Source organism: Lactuca serriola, chromosome 3 (assembly GCF_051521515.1).
Source record: "Lactuca serriola cultivar US96UC23 chromosome 3, Lser_US96UC23_V15, whole genome shotgun sequence".
In the NCBI taxonomy this organism is placed as follows: Eukaryota; Viridiplantae; Streptophyta; class Magnoliopsida; order Asterales; family Asteraceae; genus Lactuca; species Lactuca serriola.
This window is the reverse complement of record NC_136410.1, coordinates 70,838,019-70,860,870: the sequence shown is the minus strand read 5'-3', so window position 1 is coordinate 70,860,870 and position 22,852 is coordinate 70,838,019. Positions and strand designations below refer to the sequence as shown.

General features: G+C 36.3%; 1 pseudogene; it reads right to left on the bottom strand.

The window, feature by feature from the left end:
• Window positions 1-13,941: 13,941 nt before the first annotated feature.
• Window positions 13,942-15,099, bottom strand: LOC145095372 (transcription factor ICE1-like; annotated as a pseudogene).
• Between the last annotated feature and the right edge of the window lie 7,753 nt (window positions 15,100-22,852).

Sequence of the window (22,852 nt, the reverse complement as noted above, 5' to 3'; positions counted from 1 at the left end):
AAAAGTTTTTCCTCTTTGGATATGATGTAAGACCTACTTCCAGGTCAATTTTCCCGTACTTATTACATCTTAAATATCAATGATATTGGCATTCGGCTAATTCCTGTGACAATCTTTGCTGAAATACTTTCATTCTCCTATCAATAGAATTCTATCTAAAGCTCACTTTCGTCGAATTATTGAGCCGTGGTACCTTAGCTCAAGGATCACTTCCAATTCTTTTCAAAGGTTGGATCATGTTATCCACCAACCCATGATAGCCTAGTTTGATATATCAATCGTCTAGTGACCATTCTATGAACTTACTTCAACACTTTACCAGTAATGCATCATAGGGATGTAGGTCAAACCATCGAGAACAATTTAACAAAACGAAAAACTTACATTTACATAAAAGAGTAGGATACATCTAGTGCCGATCATACTCACTCACGAACTCTTTTCTTTCGTATAACAGAATCATGTCGTCACCCAGAAATGATCAGCCAAACAACGAAACCCCGATCCTTCATATATATATAGATTTCGCGACGTTCCAACCCGCCGTAACAGCTGCTATGACCGCTGTCATGGCACAATTCCATTCTAACAATCCAAACGAAAGTAGAAATAAAACATTCAATCCAAACTAAAGTAGAACTCCCCACGATGCCAGTCATCTACCTCCTGGATATCGTCACATCCACTTAGTAGCTGACTCCCATCACTTAAGAGTTCCACAAAGCACAAAGCAAGCAGCATTCGTGTAGTTGCACTCCGACCCCAAGAACTGCCATAAAACATTCAATCCACATATCGAAGCTTGTGTTATCCATATCCATCAATCCTCACTGTCGGCTGCCTTATGCATGCAAATTATACACAAAACACGATCTAATAGACTGTCGAATAATCGACTCCACCCTAGGATCACAACCAAATGAGGAACAGGAAATAAGGCCAAATCTATTATTCTAAGGCTATAAGATCCTAACCGTATATAATTTTAAAAGCATACATGTTGCAGTTACAAATACCAATTACCATTCTTATTCGAGCATGACATCAAATATTCCTAAGGCTAAAAGCACCACATATCAGGCCAACCTATTGTTGACTACTCAGCTCTAGCATGCAAGTCTACCAGCTCATACAACATATACATGCATCTCCCTTAGCCCTAACTAGCATGCGATTCACATATTCATAATCAAATCATAACAGATAACAATGTGGGTATTCTGGGGAAAGTTACTTGAGCTCGGCTGATTGCATGCACGACACCCTTTCTTGTCTTTAGAAAACCTTTTTCTTGAAAATATTTTCTATTGAAAACTTTTGAAACTTTACAGATCCTCAGTTTGAGTTCAGACACACCCGAAGGTATCCCCGAATCCCTCAAACCAAGGCTCTGATACCAACTTTTAATAACCCAAAAATCAGGGGTAAAAATTTCATTTTTAATTCAACCCAGACATAGAAACCATTTATTCCAAACATTCCAAAATAGTGTTAATTAGAAACATTTATCAGAGTTCATTCCCAAAACCATTCATTGCGGAAATCTTATGTGTGTGTGCATTGCGATCAATCTGAGCCCTTCATTTCCAAAAACGATGAAACCTGAAACCAAAACTGTAAACCGTAAGAACAAAGCTTAGTGAGTCCCCCAGAGCATACCCCACACACGATCCACATAACACATATCGTACTAAGTTTAATAGCTATCTCTACCATTATCACGTATCAATAAGCTAAAAGCTACTCTACCACGTTTCACATATCAAATTGCTATAAAAGCCCTCTCTACCGTTAGCGCATATGAATTAGCTACATAAGCTACTTCTACCGCATATCACATATCAAATAACTATAAAAGCTATCTCTACCACTGGCAAATATCAATTAGTTATACAAGCCATCTCTACCGTTAGCCACAAAGGCTATCTCTACTGTTAGCCACAATACTATCTCTACCATCAGCCATAAAGGTTGTCTCTACCATTAGCCATAAGGCTATCTCTAACATCAGCCATAAAGGTTGTCTCTACCATTAGCCAGAAGGTTATCTCTACCGCATATCATGCATACATACATATCACACAGCTCTACATAGCATGTATACCAACTGTCATAAAATGGGCCGACCTTGGTGCCTTAGACCCATTGGTATGGTGAGAAGACAAACCTCTCGAACACTAAACTGATAAGCTGAAGTCAGACATATTCCACACGCTGCTCCTTCTCAACTACCCATAATCATCAGGTGATTAGCTTGTCACAATCCCATAAATACACTCAGGTCAACCCTGGTCAAAGTCTATTTCTGTAGTCAAGGTCAACAGTCCATATTGACCTTAACTCGCTGAGTACAATTAGCCACTCGTCGAATTTGTTGCTTAACTCATCGACTTGCCGAGTCATTAGAGAGACTCGTTAAGCTCCTTGATGTTTAAGGCCATAAACTCCCAACCAAACACTCCTGACTGTGAACCCTAGGTCATAAACCTTTGGTCGTGAACCCTTAGCCATGAACCCTCTCGACTCGCCGAGTCACAAGAACGACTCAACGAGGTCCCACATATTCGGTCCTTTCCAGTGGGATTTAACGTCCCAAACTTCAGATCCATATTCTTCTAGTGATAATACCACATAAAGTTGCCAAATTTACGTTCATACTAAGTCTCATAATGCCAAAACCACATCAACAAGCTTCTTACAAGTCCCATATGCATGAATAAGAGTTACGGTGCACCAAGGAGACAACTTTATGAGATTCGGGACCTAAGAAGTTCCAGATCTGGAACCATATCCTTGTGATAGGTCTAGATCCAAACTTGGTTCAATTTCCTCAAGAATGGCCATAATCTGCATAAAGAAATCAAAGCTTAAAGTAGCAGATTAATACATCAGACTGATGCCCAATATGAAATAGGTACTCAATCTAGAGCTCCTCCCTTGATACTTCCTCTTCAAGCTTGAAAACCACCCCAAAATCCCAAACACAAGCCCTTAAATGCTCTCTCTTCTCTTACAAGAGGTTTGCGGCCGTGAACACCTTCTAGGGTGTAAAATGGAGGCTACTAGGGTTTCTAATGATGTTTATATAAGGGGGCAAACCCTAAAATTGGGGTTTTCCTTAAACATCCCTGACTCGCCGAGTCGGCCTTCCGACTTGTTGAGTCTTTTTTGACCCGTGCCTAAAATGCCTCGACCCTACTCGACGAGTTGGACTCCCAATTCGCCGAGTCCATGCATAACATTTCCCCCAAATGGTACTTTCTAACTAATACTAAAAACATGTATTACAGAGGTTGTGATGTGTTGGGAAGTTCCGAAGAACGCACCTGAGATTCGGAGTTTCTTGGGTCTTGCGGGGTATTATTGGAGATTTATTCAGGACTTCTCCAAGATTGCAGTGCCTTTGACCCGCCTAACCAAAAAGAATGTGATCTTTCGTTGGGGTCCGAATCAACAGTTGGCCTTTGAGACTCCGAGGGTGAGATTGTGTGAGTCCCTGATTCTCGCGTTACCTGAGGGATTGGATGATTTTATGGTTTATTGTGACACTTCTATTTTGGGATTTGGGAGATGCCCTTATGCAGAGAGGGCTTGTGATTGCTTTCGCTTCGAGGCAGCTGAATCCTCATGAGGTGAATTACCCCACGCGTGATTTGGAATTGGGGACGACAGTATTCGCCCTTAAAATTTGGAGGCACTACTTGTACGGGGTCTGATGCACTATCTACACTGATCATAAGAGTTTGAAGTATTTGATGGATCAACCAAACTTGAATATGCAACAACTGAGGTGGTTAGATGTGATAAAAGACTATGACTGTGAGATTTTGTATCACCCCGAGAAGGCCAATGTGGTGGCCGATGCTTTGAGCCGTAAGGCGGTGTGCTCATCGATTCAAGATATTTGTTTGTGGATGACTGTTACTTCACCCTTGATGGATTTAATCAAGAAGGCTCATGTAGAGGCATTGAAGAAGGAAAATTGGAAGAGTGGGTAGATTAGATGGAAAATTCCCTTGTTTGTTAGATACAGTCGGGGGTTATTAACTCAGTGTGGTAGGGTTTGGGTTCCAGCATCAGCTGGGGTGAGAAGGACGATTTTGGGGGAGGCACATAAATCAAAATTTTCTATTCACCCAAGGGCCATGAAGATGTACCAAGATTTGAGGTTGAGTTACTGGTGACCCTGTATGAAGAGGGAAGTTGCTTGGTTTGTTGAGTGGTGTTTGACTTGTAGGAAAGTCAAAGCCGAACACCAGAGACCTCATGGAAAGGTGCAGTCATTATCCATCCCTATGTTGAAATGGGAAGAGATTACTATGGAGTATATCACGAAATTGCCTGGGACGGCCTAGGGTGTTGATTGTATTTGGGTCATTGTGGACAGATTGACCAAAAGTGCTCATTTTATTCTGATTGCCGAGAGTATATCTGCAGAAAAGTTAGAAGATATCTATGTTCGGGAGGTGGGAGTCAGGCACAGGGTGCCAATATCCGTGGTCTCGGACCGCGATGTTCATTTCACCTCTAGATTTTAGAGGAAGTTCCATGAGGATTTGGGCACGCAATTACATTTCAGTACGGCATACCACCCCCAGAACGACGGTTAAAGCGGGCGGACGATCCAGACGCTTGGGGATATGCTTAGGGCTTGCATGCTGGATTTTGGAGGGAGTTGGGATGCTTACCTTCCACTGGCAGAGTTCTCCTACAACAACAATTATCAGCTAGTATTGATCGACCACCATTTGAGATGTTGTATGGGAGAAGGTGTAGGACCCCGGTTTGTTGGGGGGAGGTCGGACATCAGGTCATGGGAAGCACCGAGGTGGTGCTTAAGACCCCTGAGTTGATTCAACAGGTACGCGATAGACTGAGGGTTGCGTAGAGTCGTGAAAAGAGTTATGCCAACCGACGTCGCTCGAATCTCGAGTTTTAGGTGGGAGACTTTGTGTTGCTGAAGGTCGGTCCCCGATTTATTGGTCTATTCAGGATTTCTGACTGGGTTGGTAGGGTTTCATATCGGATGGATCTTTCTGATGAGCTCAGTCAGATCCATAACACTTTCCATGTATCTCAGTTGCTGAAATGTGTAGCCGATAATTCTGTCGTGATCTTGTTAGATGATATTCAGGTGGATGAGTGCCTGAATTATATGGAGAAGCCCATTGCGATTCTTGATAAGAAGACTAAAACTCTACGTAATAAGGTGGTGAATCTGGTGAAGGTGCAATGGCAACACCGAAGGGGCTCCGAGTGGACGTAAGAACTGGAGGACGAGATGTGGGAGCACTACCTAGATTTATTCGTGGTAGCAGACTTCGAGGATGAAGTCTAATTCAAGTGGGGGAGAATTGTAACACTCGGATTCTGGTATGTCACTTTTAGTCCTTGAGTTATTTAATTCATTACAAAGGACTCCTGACGTATGCTGGGCGTACGTTTATGTACGCTCAGCATAGATGGGAATACGGAGTCGGGACCTTAAGCCATGTACACCGGGGGGGGGGGGGGGGCGTATGTAGCCATTCCCTAAAACCTTATTTTTAAGTTATGAGTCCTATTTAAGCTCAATTATGACCTTGGACCCTCATTATTATCAGCCTCCACTTCCTTTGAACGTCCCAAAAACCGTAGTTTCCATTGAGAGTGATCTTTGAGCTTGAAAGTGACATTAGTGGCCCTTTTTGGTGTGTTTTCAAGAAGAAGAAGTTAGTGAGCAAGCCTTGGATGTGGTTGAGCTTCAAGATCCTGAATTTACATCATCTTGAGAAACTTTTGGAGGTAAAAAGCTCATACCTTTTTGATCCTTTTGTTAGATTGAGTTAGGGTTTGTTTTTAAGCTCATTTTTGGTCCATGGGTTCTCGTTTGTGAGTTTAGGAAACTCCAAAGGTTAGAAATGATAGAGCTTAGTCCCTTTGGCATGTTAGACGCATAAGAATGTCAACTTGTTGATGGATATGAAGTCATGCATGAGTCTAGGATCTTTAAGTGAGGTTTGATGAACAAAAATTGATGTTGGACTCCCATAAGTCATGATAAGGCATAAAGTTGCAAACTTTATGCCCTAAGACCCTTTTAGTAATCGAGATCTGGTATTGGGATTAATAGTCTACATGGTTTAAGTACCAAACAGTTGAATGTAGTAGGATGAGCAGTACATTGAACGTACCAAGGTGTACACAACGCGTACAGTATGGACGGCTAGTACGTTGCGCGTACGAGGATTACGCCAAGCGTACACTTCTAGTGAGCCTTTAGGCTTGTGTTGGGCTCTTAATTCATTTGGGCCCCTTTTTGTTTTGGGCCTTGATATGTTTAGAGTGTGTGGGCCTTTGAACTTGCTAATGTTGGGCCTTGAGGCCCGTTATCACTTTTGGACTAGGAATAGTTTGGCCATTAAAGGAAAAAAGAATTTGGCCATTATTTTAGGAGTTTGGACTTAGGGTTTTGGCCAATGATTTGGGATTGTGCCCTCATTCCGATTAGGGTAATTTGTGTATTCAGTGTGAAATTGTTCGAGTCGTAGCTGGGCAGTTAGTATATATCAGCAGACTGAGGTAAGTCTTCTCATTATATCAATGGGTCGAAGGCACCAATGCCAACCCATTACTTGACATGTGGAATACTAGTTGTCTATGTGTTTGCTTGTCTGAAAGACCTCGGGGTAGCCTGTGGCACTTGTATGGAAGACTATGGGGGTAGCCCATGGAATGGAAGACCATGGGGGTATCCCATGACACTTGGATATCAGATCATGAGGGTAGCCCATGGCATTCCAGGGAAAAGACCATGGGGGTAGCCCATTGCAGTCATATGTATGTTGTGTGGTATTTAGCGATTGTATGTTATGTGGTATTTGGAAAACTCATTAACCTTTTTCTTACAACTTGTTTCGTGATTTCAGGTACTTACGGTAGTAAAGGGAAGGGCCCGACTTGATGGCACAACATTCACTCTCCACTATTTTCTGAACTTACTGATCTTGACAGTCTGATGATTTGTTATGATGATTATGTAATGGATTTTGGAATCAAACTTATGGTTGTAAAACTTAATTAAAAATAAAAAAATTTCTCCTGGTTTATGGGCTGTTACACAAAATGGTGATTACTCAAATAAGAAATTGAATGATCAAAATTACCTCCTGGTATCCTCAGTTTAGAAACTTTATCAAATGAGTTTCACGTGACTCCAAACCAAGAACAATAATACAGGTGTGTGGATATACAGCTTGAAAGCATGTTGTGAGGATCGATTCTAGACTTTTGATTTTTATCCATCATATATTGGTTGTTTTGCAGGTTAGAAAACCCATTTGAGATTGCAGCGATAGTGGTTTCTGTTGGTTGCAGCAGTGGTGATCGTTGGTGGCAAAGTACAGGAATTAGATAGCGGCGGCGTCCATTTCGCTAACCCGCGAAATAGAAACCCACCAGTGAATGTGAATATGCAGATTAACTTTTAAGATCAAAACCACAACACAAAACGAGTTTCTTTTTGTAGTATATCTAAGGATGAAGATATTGGTGGCAGTTACACCACTGATTTGTTTTTTTTTCGGTGCTCTGTTCTCATGGATGGTGGAGCTAGACAAAGATTTTGGGTTGATTTTTTCGACAATGATGGTTGTTGTGTTGTTTGATGGGTTTCCTTTTCTTCCATCTAATATGTGTTGTTTGATGGGTTTCCTTTTCTCAAAACACTACAATTTTTCCACCGGGTTTCCATGTGGAAGTAAGTTTGCAGCATCAACAAACATCGTTAATTTGACTGATCGATTGTTGATTCATCACCATCAAATGATGCACAATCATCATCAAGAACATTACATTTATACATAACATCCCCCTCATATACAATCCTATCATAACAAGCAAGTTGATTTGCTGTCGTAGGTAATAAATTACATATTTTGTTATTTTTGGCATCGGAAGACTCATTGCCATCAAAATGATTTTCCCGTCGTTACTCGATTAACATCACTTTCTATAACATAATTAACAACAAACAAGTGTATTGTGTTAGGAGCCATATTAAATAAAGTCCTAAGAAAATATCTAACATTACTGTTGTCAATGATCTGCATAACTATATTTGATTAAGAATAATGAAAATACAAACATTTTTTATTAGGATGTAAGTTGGACTCCGAAGCAACCACTTTAACAAGTTCATAAAAGTTGAAATAATCTGTTAAATCTACAACATAACATGTGCAAAAATTTAGCAATATAACGAACATAACCTTTTATTCACTCCCATTGTCTTCCACTACAAACATGTACTCTAAAAAAGTGATTACAAATTCTCATTTTCAATAATAAAAAACTAAATGTGAAGATTATCTGAACAGTTTCTAAAACATTTCTTCAAAATGGACCAACAATAGATATAAAATGATTGGTTTTTGTAACTCTGCAACATCACATTTTAGACTATATTTATCTTAATCCGGAATGTAGGATTTTAGATTCCATAATTCGTTTATGTCACATCTCACCAACCTCCATCAATTTCGAAGTGAACATAACTAGTCTAGAATGTGGCATTCCAAAGAAAATGTTTTTTTTTTCAAATTTTGAAATAACTAAGTTATTTTTGTTAATTAGCTCATATATAGATGCCAGTTTAGTTAATATCCTTATTTTAAAATTACAAAATTTCAAACTTAATAACCATTTTTATTATTTGTTAATAGACATGTTATATAATTCGAAAAAATGACATTGTATTATAACAAAGTTTGTTTTTGTCCCGATTTGGTCAGAAAAGTTATTTTTTTTCCACTACTAGAAAAAAGACCTTTAATGACGCGCTTTTTACGACACGCGATAATTAACGATACGCAAAAGGACGTGCCCTTAAAATAGTGTCATCTCTCCAAAAAATTTAAGGATTTACGTCACGCTTTATTGCGTGCCCTTAATTTAGTGTCTCAAGAAAAAAAATTAAAAACACGGAGGGCGCTTTATCTTAAACGCGCGTCGTCTGTACCTGTCGCTTTATAATTTTAATGAAGCGCGCTTTTAGTAGACAAGGGGGGAAATGAAATCCCCAAAATTTTGAAAACCCGCCTTTTTTTTTCTATCTTCTATCTACCTTTCATCTTCAAACTAACAAGGACGAGCATTGCACTCTTGATTTCCCTAACTCTTTCTCATTTTCTGATTCAAACTTGAAAGAATCGAAAAAAAATCTATCAATTTTGAAGCCTAAAGAATCACAACCCCTATCAATTTTGAAAAAAAAAATCTATCAATTTTGAACACAGACGTACCCACAATGTTTTTCACCGGAAGTCTCTTTCTTCTCCACACCCTTGAGATCTCTCCATCACTTCCCGGAGGAAATCTCAGGTTGTTTTCAGCTTTAGGGTTTTTCGATTTCATCATTTTCCCCAATTTTCAGCTCCCGATTCTTCCCTTCTTGTTCTAATCTTACCCTTCGATTCCACCCCACCCTCCTAATCTCACTGATTCCTTCATTTTCAATGGGATCTCTTTCTTTGTGAGTTTTCTTTTCACGTCACAACAGTTGATCACCGAAGAAGCAATTTTCCAAATCTTTTTGTTGTTAATCAAAATTGCATGTATGGCGATCAGATTCACTGTTTCTTACTCCGGCTACATGGCCCAAAACCTAGCCACTGCCTCCGGAAAATCCAATACATGCCGAATTTTTCACGAGGTTTTTTCTCGTCCTCGTATATTCCAGAATCCCGACCGAGATCCCGTCGCCGGGTACGGTCCGGCAGCAACGGCGGGTTCAAGATCCATCCCCTCTGCATCCATGAGCCCTACCCTTGATGTGGGTGATCGCATAATGGCTGAAAAGGTATAATCCCAATTCTAACCTTATTACACACTATATGAATGATGGTTGCCAATTTCGCCATTTTGGCTTTTCAATTCACATAGTGATTGTATGCAAGATTTTGAGTTTTTGCCTGTTATTGATTTAGGTTTCATACATCTTTCGGAAGCCAGAAGTTTCAGATATTGTGATCTTCAAGGCTCCTCCCATTCTTCAGGTGCGATTTCACTTCTTGATTATAAGTATCTTTGATTAGTTCTGTGTTTTGTTGTTTGCTCATTATCTTGTATCAATAATCTTGTAGGAATTTGGCTACAGTTCTGGTGATGTATTTATAAAAAGAATTGTAGCAAAGGCTGGAGATTGGGTTGAGGTAAGATTATGATTTATGATTAACCTCCTTTTTTCAAGAGAATTATCTACAGCATTTATCTTTCCAAGATGTTAAATTCGTTCCATATTTTAGGTAAGAGGAGGTAAACTACTAGTGAATGGTGTAGCACAAGATGAAGAATTCATCTTAGAGCCATTAAAATACGAAATGAAACCTATGGTAACTTTTTTTCCCTTCAACTCCTATGGTAACTTAGTTGTGTTTGATAAGAGTTGCCTAGGTTCGATTTGGTTTATGATATCTAATGGAATCAGTGAGTGATTTGATGTGTTTTTTCTTTTTTTTTCTGAAGAAACAAAATGATCAAAGCATTAATGGGTGCAGCAGGTTCTGCATTGATTTAATAACAGAAGAAGTGAGGGTAGTAGTAATTTAAAGTTTTCATCTCAAGGGGAGACACTCATTGACTACAAGATCTCCCAGGTATGGTTAAGCTACCTTTCTGAATTCCTTAAGACTTTTCATTTGTATTCATAGCATGAGTGCATGACCAATGGAGTTCAACATTCGGTATTGGAAACAAACAGTTCTTTCTTTGCTTGATCTACTTAAGGAGTCATGTAATGATAAAACATATGATATCATTGCCATTGAGAAACTTATCCAATCTGGTATGTTTCCATTGATATATAACATATTCTCCTTTAATTTATGCCTTTTCTATATTAGTTTTTTTAAGTTGAAGTTCATGTTTTACTTTTTGCTTACAGAAGACATTTCGGTTGATGAATTAACCAATCAGATCTCATGCCTTTCCATTTTTGCTTAAAAAGCTTCACAACTTAATGTAGCTAAGAACATTTCTTTTAAGGTTCCAACTTCAACAACATAGCTGGAGGCAGATAATAATGTGGATGTGGATAGAGTAAGATCATCTTCTATTTCTATAGAAAAGCGTCTAAAACTTTGGTATACTCTGTTCCCTGTTCAGATTACCAAAACTGCATATATTCCAGTTTTGCCCTTCCCTGTCATTACCATATTTTGTGCCCTGTGAACTTTACTTTCCTGTCCCAGTTTCTTATTTTGGTGTAAAGTCTTTATTACTGCTGCTGAAGTCGAACAACCTACTATGTTATTCTACTTATAATTGTTTTGGATATATTTGCTCGAGGATGCAACGTAAAATTTCAATTTCTTTTTCTATTTATCATTTTATATTTTAATATATATATTTCTTTAATTGAAAATTAATAATGTATTGATATTGGTTTGTTGTAGTTTTGGTACTATACTTAAGTCGAGGCCGATTAGAGCTGCTCATTGTTTAACATCTATTCAGGTAAGTAGGTTTATTTATTATATCTAATATGAAGAAATTTACATTCTGTTTGAATGTAATTTAATTAATTTAAAAATGTTTGCAGTTTTTGCCAACCTCTGAACACATATTGCTTGCTTATGGTCGACATCACAGTTCCCCTCTTAAAAGCATTGTTATTAATGGGGAGACCTCATTATCCATTTACACAGTTTTAGAGGTTACTATTTTTTTTTCTAATTTTCTATCCACATTTGTCGATTGATGGTTGTTTATTATTTGAACATATGGTTTTGGGTTTCAGGTATATAGAGTTTCAGATATGGAACTTGTCAGTGCGCTTCCGAGTGCAGAAGATGAGGTCAATGTAGCTTGCTTTCATCCTCTTGCTGGAGGTGGTCTTGTTTATGGAACCAAGGTCTGTACTTTATCTAATAAAAAAACTTTAGTCTATATTTTTATTTTTATTATTTATTTTTGGTTGTAGGAAGGCAAAATTAGAATCCTTCAGCATAATGGTGGTCATGCGCCCAGACCTGATCACTTTTTTGAAGCAAGAGCAGTTGAGGTACAACAACTCTTGTATTTGTAATACATTTGCTAAAACTGGGTAGATTTGCTAAAGGTGCTTTTCTATTCTATTCTTTTTCATGAATAAACTTAATAAGTCCATGCATATGTTAAATAGGTCTAATAATAAAACCATTTTTCATAGTTGATTAATACTTGTGCATAAGTCCTTAGCACATGTCAAAACCTTTATTCTTTTAGCAATCAGTGTTAGTTTAATGTGCACACAATAATAGATGTGATTATGACTTATGCGCTTGTATTCATTGATATTTATTTTATGCAGCTTCAAGACGAAGTCATACTTTCAAATTCAAAGAGATTGCAGATCACTCAAACCAATGTGAACAATTTACCCTCGACATTTTCCTTGATAGTAAATCCTCCCCTGAATACTTAATCCATACCATAGGTGTAGTATGTAAACTATTTATTAACAAATAAATAAATCAATATGAAAACCTCTCAAATATAAGTAAAATGTTGGTTGATAGTTTTTTTTCTTGTTTCCAGGGAGTGGGTCAGGTGGAATGAGGCAAAGGGAGTGGGTTGACCTTTTGTTTTTTGTTAAATGTTAATCGTTACTGAAAGCAAAAAAAATCAAAATTTAATTTTGATTTATTTGATGTCTCGTGTCTTGCAGGTTCATGGTGGTCGGCAGTCCATGTAAGTTTCTTGATTTGTAACATCTTGTATTCAAGAAATAGCAATGTACTTTCCATAAAAATTATAAATTATATTCTTTGAAAAATTTGTAGATTGGTAGGTTTAAAAGCAGAATGTCCTGATAAGAATTAATTTTAAAAGTAGAATGAAAATGACAAGTGATTTTGTTGTGTTTATAGGGTTGATGAAAGCGAATAGATTTGGAGTTAAAAGAGGAAAAGAAAGCTCAAGCCGAAAGAGATAAGATGCTGCAAATGCAAGTGTTGCATTCTTCATTTCAATTGTTAGTATGAAACACAGAGTAGATGGGCCAATGTAAACTTCTTATCCATATAACATCTGTTTGGAGCATTAGTCTTAAAGAATTATGAAAGGCAAGATGCAACTTTACTTAGTTGGAATTTGATGTAGAGAGTAGATTAGATGCAAATTTAGATATTGTAAAAAATAGAATTGTATGACATTAAATTTTATGCAATGGATTGTATTTTTTGTATATGATATTTTATTTCTATTATGAGACATTAAATGCAAATTTAATTTAAAAATTAATAAATATATAAATATTTTTTTTAGAACATTTAAAATTATGATACGCAAAAATGTGTGTCATCTTCATTTATGACATGGCCTTTCTTGACAGGGGCTTCCTTGATACGCATTGCGTGTCATAAACACGCGCGTCATAAGGTTACGACACGCAAATGCGTGTCGTCTTCCTTTATGACAGGGCCTTCCTTGATACGCATTGCGTGTCATAACCGCGCGTCGTAAATGCGCGTCGTAAATGCGCGTCACAAATGCGCGTCGTCTATAGACGACGCGCAAAAGCGCGTCGTCTCTCTTTATGACAGGGCCTTCCTTGACACGCATTTGCGCGTCGTCTGAGCGTTTTACGATGCGCAATGAGCGTCGTAAAAGGCCTTTTTTCTAGTAGTGTTCACAATAACTCGTTAAAGTAACATTTTACCTTTTTAAATAGGGGAACTATACAAACTCAATCTAATAATCAGGTTTCGTAAATTATATGACACATATGACGTGGAGCAACATAATGCACGTGGAAACAACACAACTTCTAATATATTTAACAAAAGAATATGCATTTGATGATGTGGTAAATAATTCCTTTCTATATTGACCTAAATGTCTCTTCACCATCACACTTTGCACTCTCCTTCAAAACCCTCATGGAATCATTCAACATGTGTTTTCTGCAAATGAAATCGCTTGTTAGGCTTGAAATACACCTGAATCAAACATATTAAAACAACTTATCACCTCTTGTTGAATATGCAACCCAAGATTCTCCAAATCCCTCAATGTCGAAAGCAAAAACCGTAGTCACCACCCACATAATTGTGGATGTTAACACCCCTCTCGCTCGTACCTCCTCCTACAAAATTTGAAACCCAAAAAAGTTTTGAGTCCATCATTCACTTAATCAAGATTCACAGCTCCGATGATGGCATCAAGAGCTTTAACCGCCTTTTGTAAGGTGGTTTTTGGGGTTGGAAACGGTGGTTGGGCATAGTTCTTCTTTCACATGTTAAAGAGCGTCGACGAGGTGGGTGTCAATGGATGGAAGCTTGGTGATTTTTGAATTAAATAACTTATGTTGTGTGCCTCTAGTTCATTATGAAGATCATTAATTCTTTGTAGAAGCCCCTTCAAGTAATCAATAGCGTCACTAAGAATTTAAGTTATAACCATCTGAAACACAATCCATATGTTATAATAACTAGAAAAGAATCAAGAAATTACATAAATTTCATTAATCAATAATTTGTTAATTTGGGCGACAACGGATCGAATCATATAAAGATTATCGTTAAGCTTCTTCCTCTAGCATCTATTCACCATTAAATTTTTAGCAAGGAAATACTTCTTTTTTCCTTTCATGATCCCCGACGCCGATCGTAACAAAACTCTTTGCATTGGAATTGCTTACATTTCTGCTTGCATTTTCACTAGTTGGTCAAATTTCATCAAAATTGTAGTTAAATCCCAATACACATAGTTGTTTCGTCAATTTCACCCTCCTTTATCGTGCTCCTCTTCCTCTTCTTATTAATAGTTCGCTATGAAGATCATTGAATCTTTATATGCTTATTGATTTCCTTTGCTACCTTCCCCCAATTTGCACCTCCCAATTCCCCCAATTTAATTGAACTCTATATTAACGCAACTTGTTTTTTAAACAGGTTAGGTTGAGCTTTGACCAGTGGTGAAATCTCAAGTGGCCTTAGAACCTCAGACTAGCTGCAAAAAAGGATATGTGGCATGAAATCCATCAAATGTTGTTAATAGTAGATTAAACCCAAGTCCTCCAATATCGAATGTGATGTAGCTATTATTGGTGGTCGGAAAGTCAAAAATCGAGTGTAACATCCCGGGTTTTCAGGTATTTTCAAATCATTCCTTTGGTTTTAAATATTTCGTTTTGGGTCCTTGGATTATAAAGATGTAGTCCTAAGAAGCCTACTTGCAAAATGGTAATTTTGGGAGCAGGAGTAGTACGCTGGGTGTACATGTCAGTACGCTAAGTGTACTAGGGTGCACTTTAGTACGCTCGGCGTACACATATGTACGATGGGCATACTAAAGTCCGGGTGAAACCCTAATCTTTAGGGTTTGAGGGGTATTTAAACATCTTTATGGATCATTTAGCCTCACTCTTTATGCCTCCAAGTCCTTGAGTCATTCTTAGCAAACCCTAGCCCCATAAGTGAGTGTTTTGAGCTTAAAGTGTGTTATTTGTGTGATTAAAGGAGAAGGAAGTGCATCAAGGAGTCTAGGAAGGAAAGCAAGCTTGTAGATCTAGGATCATCATCTTCTTGGGAATCTCTAGAAGGTAAAAGTTGCTACCTTTATGCTTGGTTTTCTTAGATCTCATCTTGGTGGTTTTATGATGTTCCTTTGTCCCAAAAAGTTCCATTGTTGTGCATGCTTTGTGTTGGTCGTTTTGGGCTGTCCTTTCAGACCCTAGGTTGGGTTCTAAGCTATAAAATAAGGTCCCTTTAGCTAGTTTGGCTCCATGCTTCTTATGGAAGGTCTTAATGGATTAAGACCATGTATTAAGGACTTTTTGGACATCTAAATTCATAAAGTTGGAGACTTTATGACTCTAAGCTGCATTTGGACCATGGATTTGAAGTTTGGGCGTAAGTACTTAAGCTATTAAGCACTTATTGGGAATTTGGACTCTACGAGGGTATACCCCGCATACTCGGTCAGCCACCTTGTTGTGGGTCAATGAGATGCTCGGTGTACGCCCTGCATACCGAAGGAGTACGCCCCACGTACGCCTTTTTTTGGATTTCGGATTTTAGGCTTCGGGTGCTGGGCCACCTTTTGGGCTTGAATGCTTGGGCCCATATTAGTCTACCTGAGTATGAGTGTTTTGTGCCAAGTGAATCGTTGGACCTTATGAAAAGGCCCAATAAGGATTTTGGGCCCGATTTGGAAAATTGGGTCAATAATGGGCCTTATATAATTTTGGGCTTCTTGGATCAAGAATTGGGCCTGGTTCTTGGACCCAATTATGGATAGGCTAAAGTGGCTATTTACCCTACGTTTGGGTCATTATTCAAGGATGGTAATTCAATTGTTAATTGGATGTGTATTTTTTGTGATAGTTCGGGATTTTAGTGGGCCAGCAGCCGGAGGTTTTCATTGCGATTCCTACGTGTGAGGTGAGTGTTCGTAATTGTACTTGTTGGGTAGATAGACTGTAGGTTAGTGGCGCGTTCCAATCAGATTGAAGGCTCTATATGCATGTAGTTTATTGTATTATGTTGGTTTTATGTTGTGTTGGTACTTTGGGGGAAACTCACTAAGCTCTGGGCTTACTGTTTTGGATTATGTTTCAGGTACCTTAGAGGATCGCGGAAACGCGATGGTGTGATCGTGCACATCCTCATGTTATGTTTTGGGATTTTGGGAAAAACTCTGATGATAAACATGTTTTGAAAACTATTATGTAAACAATTATGATTTTTGGTTGGCTTGGAAAAGATTAAATTTTTATGAAAGTTTATGAATGTTACATCGAGGATTCAAGATATAGGTTCTATTTTTATTGGCTAAGGGTTCATGTTCGATTGTTGCTGACTTTATATGTTTCTATATATAGTTCTTGCTCATTTTTGTTGGCATATGGGACATCCCCATTTTCACGGCCCGAAAATACCTTTTTCATTTATGCGTTTTAAAATAGAGTATTCTTTATAAATGTAGAATTTGTCCCATAAAAAGTATTTCTGAAGAAACATTTTTCATTGATTATTAAAACTTGGGATGTCATAACTGATACAAGAAACATAAGCTTAAACATCATCATTACATGCCTTACAACATCTTATCATACTAACACCCTATATCTCCTCAAATCTCTCATCAGATCCAAACATCACTATCTATGTACCTTTGTACTACTACTTGTGATATAAAGAAACTGAATGGGTTAGACGGGGAAGTCTGGTGAGTACATAGAGTTTTCAACCCACAATATTATAGTTAATTTGTTTTAATTATATATTTCTCATCAAAAAAATAACCCGATTACTCATCCCCGTTTTCTTATATATTCAACTCCAATGATCTATCCTAAGGATGGTCGTAAACATTGAGTAGACAGTACTGCTTCGAGGATTCCTCCATAATACATATCAGTAAGGAATAGAGTACATCATATGAATACGTAGTTCATCACCTATAGGTTGTGGACCTGCCTATGTTACACTAGACTATCTTGAACAGTCTGTGGTTGTTATCTATTCTCTGTTAGACGACTACATCATTAGTATAATAGTACTAATAAAGTCGTGGCATCCTATCATCATTTTCATCTCTCATTATACTATAAAAGTCATAGCCTTTTATCAACGTTTTTCGTCTATCATCACCATGTACTACCCAATATATTAATAGTATGAAAATACATATATGATTAAATCAAAATCATCTCATAGTTTTCATCTTAACAAGAAATATCTTAATCACAGAACACATATAGAATTTAATTATCTAAATACTTCATATCTATGTGTAAGTTGAAAGTAATTATGTACTCACTTGATAAAGTGCATGACTTGTGATTTGGTCAGAGCTTTGCCTAACACCTTAGCTTTTCCTCTTGAAAGACCTCGATATAATTATCACTAAGTCTTAGTCTATATGTATTGCGACTAATGATAGTCTAGAGCTTTTCCTAATGTCTACTAATTTATAGCTGATAAGGAGCAACTAGGTAAAATCATATCACATGTAGGATCTATTTGGTATACAAAGTATATTGTTTGGAAATCCCACTTTAAACACCTCACTAAATCTAGCCTACACATCACTCTCGTAAGTGGATCAATCAGTATTATGATTTTGATTCACTGATGAATCTTATTTATAAATTCATAACAACGACTATCAACATAAATATAAGTTACACCTAAAACATAATTAATGTAGCTTAACCTACGAAGATTTCTGACAAAAAGCCTGGAAAGTTCGCAGGCAGAAACCTAACCTGAAAGCTTCAATCTGTTGGAGTCTCAAATGCCAAGAGCCTTGCTAAGATCTCCTAGTTTCTAAAGAAATTCAGGACTAAAGGGTGAAATTTTCCAGAGAATGGTTCTAGAGATGTGTAGGAATGAATTGGGGAGAGGGGGGAGGGTTGCAACAAATTTTAGGCATATTTTTACCAGGCGTCTCTCGTGATTTTTGCACGCCGCGCGCTCTAGCTACATTGCTCTTTCAGCTTTGTGGCACGTGTCGAAAAGATGGTGGTCCTCGTCGTGCTTCTAGAAGGTGTGCGCCGCACGCTTTTTGCGTGTTGCCCAAATTTTCAACTTTTTTTTAAGTCGTATATTTCTCATACAAGCTCTATTTTTGATGTATTTTGTATCCACACGTAGCTATCAATGAGTACTACAACTTTTGTTTGGACTTCATCACTAATTCTCACTTTATTTCTAAAGTTATATTTTTAACAGACTTAGATTGTTAAAATCTGTATAAAAATCATAACTCTTCCATACAAATCCCGAGAATGTTCTTGACTATTTTAATATTGATGGAATCATACTTCTGGGATCATCAATTCTCATTTACATTATTTTGGCTAACAATCAACCAATCTTAAAATTCTATTTATGTATTCACACTGATATATGTGCGCTCTCGCTTTTATGATCAGTATGGCTTTCGTTTAGATGTCATACTAATTGACCGCTTCAGAACTCTTAAAGTTGTGTAATTAATAATAAATAATTAACTTTAATGATCTAACAAATAAAATTGATGATCAATTTGAGACATTACATAAATTATGATGTTGATTATGCTACGGGATTCTCACACACACAGACATATATATATATATATATATATATATATATATATATATATATATATATATATATATATATATATATCAAAAAGTAAGGTTGTCAAATATGTACCACAAACAATGATGAGGACTGCAAGGACAATTTTCCATCAACCATTTCGTCAATGACACAAACGTCAAATCCAAATACTTAGCCGTGGTGCGTCCACATGCGACCAATGTCCGTGGTAACTAATACGAATTCGAGAATTTAATCACGTGCGGCGAATGTCCATGGAACGTCATTTAAGTGAGTTTCATTATTTATTTTCATTTATTTTTTATTTTTTATTTTTATTTTTCGTTAAATTTTCTTTTTTAAATAGATATATGCTCGGTTTTAACGTTTTTAATTTTTTTCGTTTTTATTTTTTTTTTTTCGTTTTTTTGTTTTAAAAAAAGTATTTCTTTTTTTTTTAAATATATTTACTACATAGCTGAAGGTACAAGTGTTTTTCTTCATTTTTGTTTTTATTTTTTTGTTATTTTAGATTTTTTTAACTAAATATCAGTTTGAATTTTTAATGTTTAATAATTATAAAATTTTAAATAATAAGAATATTAAGTATCATAATATTTTTCGTTCACTGTTTTTTGAATCATACTATTTTTGAATGATAAAACTTTGAATCAAATTATTTTGAATCTAGTACTTTGAATTATATGATTTTGGATCAATAATATATTCAGTTAAATATAGTTTTTATTAAAATAAAATATAGATCATTATATATTTTGAATTATTTAGTTTTAAATCAGAAAAGTTATAATTAAAGATTAAATATTTGATTCTAAATATTTTTATATTATAACAAATTAAGGATCATAAACAAGTTGAATCAAAAGTTTTTTTTTTTGAATCATAAATACTTTGAATCATCATATTTTGGATCATAAGTTTAATATATTTTTTTTATAAAATTAATATTTCATAAAATTAAAAATAAATACTTCAAAAACTTATTTTTGAATTCTTTTACAAAGTCACTGGTATATTAAGTAGAAGTATCCCTTAAATTTTTATGGTTTTTGGAAAAAATGTTTTTATAGATTTTTCTATAAAAAAAAATATAAAATAATTTTTTTTTCATGATTGTGTTAATTTTGTAGAAAATTAAATTTTAAGAGCTTTGATTTTTTCAGATTTAAAATAAAAAATATGACAAAAAACAAAATGAATGAAAAAAAAACTAAAAAGCTAATTTAAACTTAATACATTTCTTTAATAATTAAAATAGTTATTTTACTAACTTATAGTGTTAGACTAGAAAATTGTCTCGTGTCGCTGGTCTTTAATTATAGCAATTAAAAATAAAAAATTAGAATAAAGTTGGTAATACAATATCATCAATTTTGTATAAACCAAACTTATTGATTAAAAAAAAGTACTAAATATATTTATACGGTAATAGTAAATAATAACAAAACGATACCATGTTTAGCCATAATTAAAAGTTGTCGATATTAAATAAATAAATAAATAAACATTATTGTGTGGACAACAGTCCAAGACAGGCTTTCACTCATCAAAGAAAGGGTCCTGCATTTCTCCATCAAACCACCTGGGGCCTACCTCTTTGGAGTACGACAAAAGCAAGTTGGCTGGTACACTTGTGTATCTTGCCCACGGCGTATTTTAGTGCTTAACCCTTTGTAAATGCCAAGGAAATTTTTGGTATTTTTTTTCTTTATTTTAATAATCATTATATTTGAATTTTGTTTGATTTGAACTTTGAAGGGAATGTTTGTACATGTCACGAGGATTTAAATGTTTAAAAAGAGCCGGAGAAAAGCCCTTAGGCTCTAATATGTAACGAATTAAATTATATAACAATTTTTTTTAACGACAATGAACTTTATAACAATAAATATAGCAAAATCATAGTTTGTAATTTGGATGTATCACATGTGTTATTATGATACATGTATATATCTTTTGGGTATTGTATAGTAAGTCCTACAAGGCTATGAGGCTAGTTGTACATGTGAGCATATGATCCTTATATCCCAAGACTGCACTTGTTAGGAAATTAGGATTGAAGTGATTTAAAATTACATTATTACCCATAATGCATATAAGATTAGAATAAAAAAAACATGTCAAGGTATTGTATCTTTCTTTATCTGAAATAAACACAACATCTTTAAGGTATAACATATAATTATCATGATGTCAAATATAGTACATCAATATTCGAAGCTACTTATGTTTTGCATGATAGCATCTCATGGTTTATGAAAACATAACATATACAACAATACTAACGAAGGACCCTCACTTTCGTATATTACACAACTACCCATGATACTATACATTTATACATACATGATCCTTAAATACAAAAGTAATATTACAACTATTCTAAACGTTTCGATGGTATATGACTATATTGGTTACTTATCTCCTGTAAATTTGTTAAACATTGAGAGGGTAAGCGGTGACGCTTAGTGAGTTCAATAATAGATACAATATAACGTTATGCCATATATATACTTCAATATGGCAAAAGCAAAGAGAAACAAGAAACAACAAGGGCATATGTGAATCATGTGACAAACTTTCCATATCAATCATTAATTTGATTCAAAGATATACAATTAATGAGACATAACGATTTCCATACTTGATATACATCAATAAAGCTTCAGCCCAAATGGCACAGAAGACATACACTTTCTGATTAAACATTTTGGTAGATTCCAGGCTTTCAACTCTGTCTAACATTCTGCCAATGCCATAGAAGAGAAATCATTATCTTACGGAGACATGCTCTACATGGCCAGAGACTACATACCAGTACCAATGTGAATCTAAGTCCTTTCACTGATCACATGGTCAAAGGTATTTCTTTGCTATTAAAAATAGCGAATAAAAAATAGCACGGGAAAATAACCCAGAATAATAACACTGAAAGGCACATAACATATATAACACATAACATACAATTGTTCCTATATATTAAACTCACCTTGAAATACCCCGGGGGTTAAAATAGTAATTTGAGCAGCATTTCGGCTCCAAATATGACTTTATTCGTTGAAAACCGGGAGATTTATTGAAAAATCGGGCTCTACGAAGTTAGAGCTTCAAAACCGAAAAGATAAATTTTCCGGGCTTCTCGGGAACTTCGGGACATATTTCGGGTGCTAAAATTGATATCGGGGCTTCGGCGGATGTCAAAATAATAAAAATTTAGAAAATGGGGTGAAATTTGGCAATTTTCCAAAATTACTCGGGAATGCTCGCAGCCTTCTATTTATAGGGTGCGAAGATGCGAGGGTCGGCTGAGAAGGGAGAGTCAACAAAGGCAGGTGGCAGCCGAGGAGAGAGGCCAGGTGGCGGTATACGAGCTTCGGACACGCGAAGGGCACGCGGCGCTCTCAGATTGGACCAGCGAAGCTCGAATGCAATGAGTCACAGCGACACGGGGCGAGGCGCGTTGGACGGGGATAGGCTTCGGCCTCGGTACAATCAGAAGGCAACACGCGTCTACTGACTCACCGAGATCGGATGACGTGGCCTATTCCAGATCTTATCCATGCGAAAATTCTCGGAAATTGAGCCCCGAACTTCTAAAACCCATAACTTTCGCATACGGGCTCCGTTTTTTTACGTTCTTTATATGCTCGCGTAGGTAAAATTATGCCCTACAACTATTGTTTAAACTTTGTCGGCTAATTTTGACTTTATTTTTAATATTATTATTTTCAACAGATCGGGACTGGTAAATCCGTTAAAAATTCATAATTTCTTCATCC